This window comes from Gymnogyps californianus, chromosome 5 (assembly GCF_018139145.2).
Source record: "Gymnogyps californianus isolate 813 chromosome 5, ASM1813914v2, whole genome shotgun sequence".
In the NCBI taxonomy this organism is placed as follows: domain Eukaryota; kingdom Metazoa; phylum Chordata; class Aves; order Accipitriformes; family Cathartidae; genus Gymnogyps; species Gymnogyps californianus.
The window spans coordinates 546,140-553,877 of NC_059475.1; positions in this window are offsets into that span (position 1 = coordinate 546,140).

Genomic DNA, 7,738 nt, shown 5'->3' on the forward strand with positions numbered 1-7,738 from the left:
TCCTCGCTGCCAATGATGGTGTCTGCTCCTCCATCCGACCACCAGCACCGGGGAACATTGTGCGTGAGAGCCTCCTTCACCCAGATGGGCAGCTACGGCAGAGCGAGGAGTTCCTGTGGCCTCTTGGTTTATCCTTGGCCCTGCCAGCCCTTCCCAAGCTGGACAACAAGGCAGCGGGACCGGCAAAAGGACCAGCAGCAGCATCAGCTTCAGTCCCGCCAAAGGAAGACGTTGGCCTTCAGACCAACTTCACCACCAGCCAAGGCAGGTGTGAGGCCAACCTTGCGGACACAAGCCGGCCTAATGCTGCAGTGCCTGTCGTCATCTCAAGGCTGGAGCTGAGCCAGGAGGTGCACAGCAAAATCTGGGTGCATACTGCAAGGAAATGCCTGGAGATTAAGCTGCAAAGGCTCCCTGTGGCAGTGCAGCAGTCCATGGAAATGCTGCGTCAGTCACTGCCCAAACGCCTGTGGACTGGGACCGGTCCCCTGTGGCCACGCCGTGCCTGTGCCCGCTTCCTCAAACCCCAGCGCCTCTTGCAGCTGGACCAGGTCGTGCGACAGCAGCGCGAGGCATCCCTCGCCTGCCCGGTGCCCTCCACAACACCACGTTCCCGCCTGGTGCCCACGTACTTCTACAGCACCGAGGCGATGTTCATGCCAGAGGAGCAGCGCGAGACCCGGGAGCTGCACATCGGCACCAAGAGACTGCAGCGCCGCAGGGACCAGCTTGGCACAGAGCGGCTGTCAGAGCGAGCAGTGCCCAGGGAGGAGGGTGGCCGGGGAGCCACCCTGCCCAGCACACCCCGCGCAGCCGCACCGGCACCCAGCACCTCCCTGGCCCCCGGCAGCTCCCCACCAGTCTCCCTCGAGACGCTGCACTGGAGCAGGAGGCAGCTCCTGCGGGCGCTGGATTCTGGCTTTCAGGACATGGCCCGTAGCCGGAGACAGCGAGATGTGCCGCAGAGCCCCGGTCCCGCACCACCTCTTTCCCCTCCATTGCGCCTGGGGAAGCGGAGTGGGAAGACGGCAGAGGGGCGGAGGGTGCCCACCACATCAGCCACAACGAGGAGGCCTTGAAGTGGCTCTGGGAGGGACAAGCGTGGGAAGACGGCAGGAAGGGAGAGGGGCAGACAGATCACTCCGATGATGGTCCAAATAAATCCTGTTCCTAGCCCCGCTGTGGGAGTCGCTCGCTTTCTGTGAAGCGCCGGCAAATTCAGAGTGGGATGTGCGCGCAGGCTGGAGAGAGGAGCCAGGGAAGGGGTGTCCCTGGGGCAGGGTGCTGCTGACTGCTGTGGGGGTCCCTGCGGGTGACACGGGCTGCTGCCCCCATCCGTGCCTGTCAGTGCCTCTGTGCCACTGAGGCATGTAAGCTCTGTTGATCATCTGCTCTCTCAGCCCTTCCTCGTAGGAGAGTGTCGTGGTTTAACCCCAGCCAGCAACTCAGCACCACGCAGCCGCTTCCCCCTCCCAGTGGGGTGGGGAGGAGGAAAGGAAAAAAAGTAAACTCGTGGGTTGAGATAAGAACAGTTTAATAACTCAAGTAAAAATAAAAATACACGACTAACTAAGAATAATAAGAATTGTAATGAAAAAGAATACAACCAAAAAAAAGAAATAAGTGGTGCACAATGCAATTGCTCACCGCCCGCTGACCGATGCCCCAGCAGCGATCCGCCCCTCCCAGCCAACTCCCCCCAGTTTATGTTCTGGGTGTGACGTTCCATGGTATGGAATACCCCTTTGGCTAGTTGGGGTCAGCTGCCCCGGCCGTGCTCCCTCCCAGCTCCTTGCACACCTGCTTGCTGGCACAGCATGGGAGACTGAAAAGTCCTTGGCTTAAGATACGCGCTCCTTAGCAACAACTAAACCATCAGCGTGATATCAACATCATTCTCACCCTAAATCCAAACCCCAGCACTGTACCAGCTACTAAGAAGAGAGTTAACTCTGTCCCAGCCGAAACCAGGACAGAGAGATGCTCCAGTCTCTTCATCATCTTCCTTTGTGGTCCTTTCTTGCACTCTCCCCAATATGCCCATGTCTGTCTTGACTGTGATTACAGGGAGTTGTGGAAGAAGAGCGGTGCCTTTGTTCAAATTAAGGAGAGAAGGCCTGAGTTACGCTTTTCAGCCATTCCTAGTGTATCTGTGAACAAGCGTTCTCTCTAGTCTGTCCATGTCTGTCTTCTACTGGGGAGCCCAGCACTGGACACAGTAAATGAGGATTCCCAAGGGGCGGGGGATAACCTGTGCACCGTAGCCCTGCTAGTTAGGGCCAAAGGTGTGGGGCTTTGTGAGAAACGAGTGACCAACCCATCCGGCCTGGCTCGCGTTTGTGCCACCAAACACACGTCTCTGCGAGGACGAGCGCCAGAGAGACCCGTCTCCAAAGGCTTCCTTCAGAATCCCTGCAGGGAAACTGGCCCTTGTCAGAAATCGCTCATGGATCTTGTCTCGGGGCAGACGGCTCAGATAGGTCCGATGAATGAGACTTTGCAAAGACTCCAAGGTCAGGATCTGCCTGGCGATTAAGAGACTTGGGGAAAACTACCTGCAGGTCGGTGGCTGTGTTTTGTTTTTCCCACAAAGCTGCACACCTTTGGCCCTAACCAGCAGGGCTACAGTGAACAGGTTATCCCTTGCCCCTTGGAAATACTGGGTTACTCAGCACGTTGCACCCAAGGCTCTTTTTTTTTAGTGATTCTGAAACCTCAGGTCATTTTTATTTCTATGCTTTGGACTTTCCCCAGAAGGATGTCCTGCTTTCATCTCCTTTCCTGGCTTGAAGAAAGCACTGACGCTGCAGTTTCTCTAAGGGCTCTGCCCCACACGGGGCTCTGGGGAGGAAGGGCTTTGTGAAGGAGTCTCCCTCACACTCCCCTCCACGGACACATAGCCGGGAGGCCTCAAGGCCACAAGCATGAACAGGAGCGACGGAGAACCTCAGCTCACCCTCTCACCATTCCCTATCCTCTGCCATTGCACACTGCACTCCCCAGGCCCAGGCCCCTCTGCTCCTGCGCTCCGCCCAGGCTTGTGGGGGCAGAGGGGCTCCCTTCTCAGCCGTATCAAGTGACAGGACAAGGGAGAACGGGCACAAACTGAAACAAAGAAACCTCTCGCTAACCGTAATACAAAACTTGTTTATTTGGAGGGAGATCAAGCCCTGGAACAAGTTGCCCAGAGGGGTTCTGGAGGCTCCATCCTTCGAGATCATCGCAGCCTGAGTGGATGCAGCCCTGGGCAGCCTGCTCTGGCTGCCCCTGCTCGAGCAGCGGGCTTGGACTAGACGATCTCCAGAGGTCCCTTCCCACCTCCTCGAGGCCGTGATTTCCCACGAGAGGAGACGAGAGGAGAGCTTTCTGCCGTGGATTTCATTCCTCAGCAGGAGCAGTGGGGCTGGCTCGATCCTGTTCGCTGCCGCTGCCGGAGTCAGACACAACCCGGGCTGCGACTGTCCCACTGCCACCACCTCGAGGGCCTTCTGTGTCCCTGGGCTCGTTGCGCTGCCCCGGCAGGCGTTGGTCAGGGGGCAAGCGTGTTTTCCTTCTTGGTAGGGCGTGCTACCGGGCCCTGCGCCTGGCACGGCTGCGGGCCCTCCGCCGGGATCGGCTCCTTGCTGCACGCCATTGCCTGGAGGAGTTGCGTCCTCCCCACTGCCGGTGCGCTCTCCTCCCAGAATAAGCTGGGACTTCCCATTCGGGGCTTCGAGCTCGCCCCTCGTCCCAGTCCCTCCTCCTTTGCCACTCCCGCTGTGCTCGGCCCCCAGTGCTGCGGGATCTGCGCCAGGATCGGCTCCTCCCTGAGAAGGCCGGGATGTCTTGTTCAGGCCTTGGAGCTCGGCCCTCATCAGGATCCCTGCTCCTCCACCGCCTCCGCCTTGCAGAGGAGTCATGGGCCGCGGTGCCCGGGTGCCCTGTGTGGACTTCCTGGCCTCGCCTGGGGGACCTGCTCCGTTGCCTCTCCCAGGCACGGGAACGCTCCCTGTCCCTGCTCCGCCACCGTCGTCTGCTGCGGTGGCCCCATGAGTTCTCCCGCCGAGCTCGGCCCCTGGTGCTGCGGGATCTGCGCCGGGACCTGCGCCGGGATCGGCTCCTTGTCGCATGCCGGTCCCTGGAGGAATCCCGGCCAGCCCGCCGGCGGTACTCGCGCCTCCCTGAGAAGGCTGGGACGTCCCGTTCGGGCCTTGGAGCTCGGCCCTCATCACGAGCAGCATCCCGAGCCCTTCTCCACCTCCGTCTCCTGCTTCTCGAGGAGTCGTAGCCCCGGGCGTGCTGAGCCCGTCTGCGGCCATCGTGGTGTCGCCTCGGGGACCTGCTTCGGTCCCTCCCTGGGGCCCCGGCACGGCCACCGCCCTGGTCTCTGCTGGAAGAGCTGTGGTGCTGGCGGCCTGAGGAACGCCACCGCTGCCTCCTTTCTGCAGAGCGGCGTCGAGATCTCCTTCTCTCGTCGTAGTGCGTGATGTCATGCACCTCATAGTTTTGGGCTCCCAGCTTGCGGTAGAGGTGGTGAACAGGCTGACGGCAGTTTGGGCACACGGCTTTTCTGCGGACCCACTCCTGTATGCAGGGAAAACAGAAACGGTGCCTGCACGAGCTCACGCAGGCTTCGTTGCTGATGGTGTCCTGGCAGATTGAGCAGTTGGGGTCCTCGGAGGCATCCAGCGGTGCGGCCTGGGGCCCCTGGCTGGTGCTGGCAGCAGGGGAAGAGGCGCCCTGTTCTGCCAAGTCCTCCTCCGACGCCATCTCGTGCTGCAAACAGAAGAGATACAAAGCTCATGGCCTGCCCTGGAGAGCCAACCTGCAGGAAGCAGCACAGATGCTGAAGAGGTGCCTGCTCTGCCTCGGGGCCGTGCTCGTGCTGCCACCAATGCCCGGGACCGTCCCGGGGCAGACGAGTGACACCGGGGCATCTCCGTCTGCTCCTGCTCTCCGGGCAGGGCGGTCACTGACCTCTCGGACACGTGCAGGCAGGAGCTGGGAAGGCAGGAAAGCCGTTCCTGGCCTCTCAGCAAGGGCAGGATAAGGGTTGGGGTGCGGCAGGGCAGGACCGGTGCCCCGGGCCCTGCCGGCGTTCCCGTCCGGCAGATCCTCTCTGCGCCCTCGGCAGGGAGCCCGCGGGATGGGGGTCCTTCATCCCCCCACCTGCAGATGGCTGTCCCCCACGCGCGAGGACAACGCTGTGGCCTTCAGGGCTGCCCCAAGCCTCACAAGGATTGATGTCACGGGCATCACAGTGACTCTCCGGTGACATCACAGAGCTTTTGGGGACCACACCCAGAAGACACAAGCCCCGGCCTCGGGGGCAAGCGTACTGTGGCCAGCGCTGGGCTCCCCAGTACAAGAGAGATGTGGACATACTGGAGAGAGTCCTGACCCTGGAGTCTTTGCAAAGTCTCATTCGTCGGACCTATCTGAGCCGTCTGCCCCGAGACAAGATCCATGAGCGATTTCTGACAAGGGCCAGTTTCCCTGCAGGGATTCTGAAGGAAGCCTTTGGAGACGGGTCTCTCTGGCGCTCGTCCTCGCAGAGACGTGTGTTTGGTGGCACAAACGCGAGCCAGGCCGGATGGGTTGGTCACTCGTTTCTCACAAAGCCCCACACCTTTGGCCCTAACTAGCAGGGCTACGGTGCACAGGTTATCCCCCGCCCCTTGGGAATCCTCGTTTACTGTGTCCAGTGCTGGGCTCCCCAGTAGAAGACAGACATGGACAGACTAGAGAGAACGCTTGTTCACAGATACACTAGGAATGGCTGAAAAGCGTAACTCAGGCCTTCTCTCCTTAATTTGAACAAAGGCACCGCTCTTCTTCCACAACTCCCTGTAATCACAGTCAAGACAGACATGGGCATATTGGGGAGAGTGCAAGAAAGGACCACAAAGGAAGATGATGAAGAGACTGGAGCATCTCTCTGTCCTGGTTTCGGCTGGGACAGAGTTAACTCTCTTCTTAGTAGCTGGTACAGTGCTGGGGTTTGGATTTAGGGTGAGAATGATGTTGATATCACGCTGATGGTTTAGTTGTTGCTAAGGAGCGCGTATCTTAAGCCAAGGACTTTTCAGTCTCCCATGCTGTGCCAGCAAGCAGGTGTGCAAGGAGCTGGGAGGGAGCACGGCCGGGGCAGCTGACCCGAGCTAGCCAAAGGGGTATTCCATACCATGGAACGTCACGCCCAGAACATAAACTGGGGGGAGTTGGCTGGGAGGGGCGGATCGCTGCTGGGGCATCGGTCAGCGGGCGGTGAGCAATTGCATTGTGCACCACTTATTTCTTTTTTTTGGTTGTATTCTTTTTCATTACAATTCTTATTATTCTTAGTTAGTCGTGTATTTTTATTTTTACTTGAGTTATTAAACTGTTCTTATCTCAACCCACGAGTTTACTTTTTTTCCTTTCCTCCTCCCCACCCCACTGGGAGGGGGAAGCGGCTGCGTGGTGCTGAGTTGCTGGCTGGGGTTAAACCACGACACTCTCCTACGAGGAAGGGCTGAGAGAGCAGATGATCAACAGAGCTTACATGCCTCCGTGGCACAGAGGCACTGACAGGCACGGATGGGGGCAGCAGCCCGTGTCACCCGCAGGGACCCCCACAGCAGTCAGCAGCACCCTGCCCCAGGGACACCCCTTCCCTGGCTCCTCTCTCCAGCCTGCGCGCACATCCCACTCTGAGTTTGCCGGCGCTTCACAGAAAGCGAGCGACTCCCACAGCGGGGCTAGGAACAGGATTTATTTGGACTATCATCGGAGTGATCTGTCTGCCCCTCTCCCTTCCTGCCGTCTTCCCACGCTTGTCCCTCCCAGAGCCACTTCAAGGCCTCCTCGTTGTGGCTGATGTGGTGGGCACCCTCCGCCCCTCTGCCGTCTTCCCACTCCGCTTCCCAGGCGCAATGGAGGGGAAAGAGGTGGTGCGGGACCGGGGCTCTGCGGCACATCTCGCTGTCTCCGGCTACGGGCCATGTCCTGAAAGCCAGAATCCAGCGCCCGCAGGATCTGCCTCCTGCTCCAGCGCGGCGTCTCGAGCAGAGGTATGTGATGGAGCCAGGGAGGAGCACCCAGAGGAAAATGATGAGGGCAACCCAAGGCACACCCAGGGGCCCAGGCCACTTCAAAATACCCATGAAGGTTCCTGAGACACATCAAAAGGCACAAACTGAAACAAAGGAACCTCTCGCTAACCGTAATACAAAACTCGTTTATTTGGAGGGAGGTCAAGCCCTGGAACAAGTTGCCCAGAGGGGTTCTGGAGGCTCCATCCTTCGAGATCATCGCAGCCTGAGTGGATGCAGCCCTGGGCAGCCTGCTCTGGCTGCCCCTGCTCGAGCAGCGGGCTTGGACTAGACGATCTCCAGAGGTCCCTTCCCACCTCCTCGAGGCCGTGATTTCCCACGAGAGGAGACGAGAGGAGAGCTTTCTGCCGTGGATTTCATTCCTCAGCAGGAGCAGTGGGGCTGGCTCGATCCTGTTCGCTGCCGCTGCCGGAGTCAGACACAACCCGGGCTGCGACTGTCCCACTGCCACCACCTCGAGGGCCTTCTGTGTCCCTGGGCTCGTTGCGCTGCCCCGGCAGGCGTTGGTCAGGGGGCAAGCGTGTTTTCCTTCTTGGTAGGGCGTGCTACCGGGCCCTGCGCCTGGCACGGCTGCGGGCCCTCCGCCGGGATCGGCTCCTTGCTGCACGCCATTGCCTGGAGGAGTTGCGTCCTCCCCACTGCCGGTGCGCTCTCCTCCCAGAATA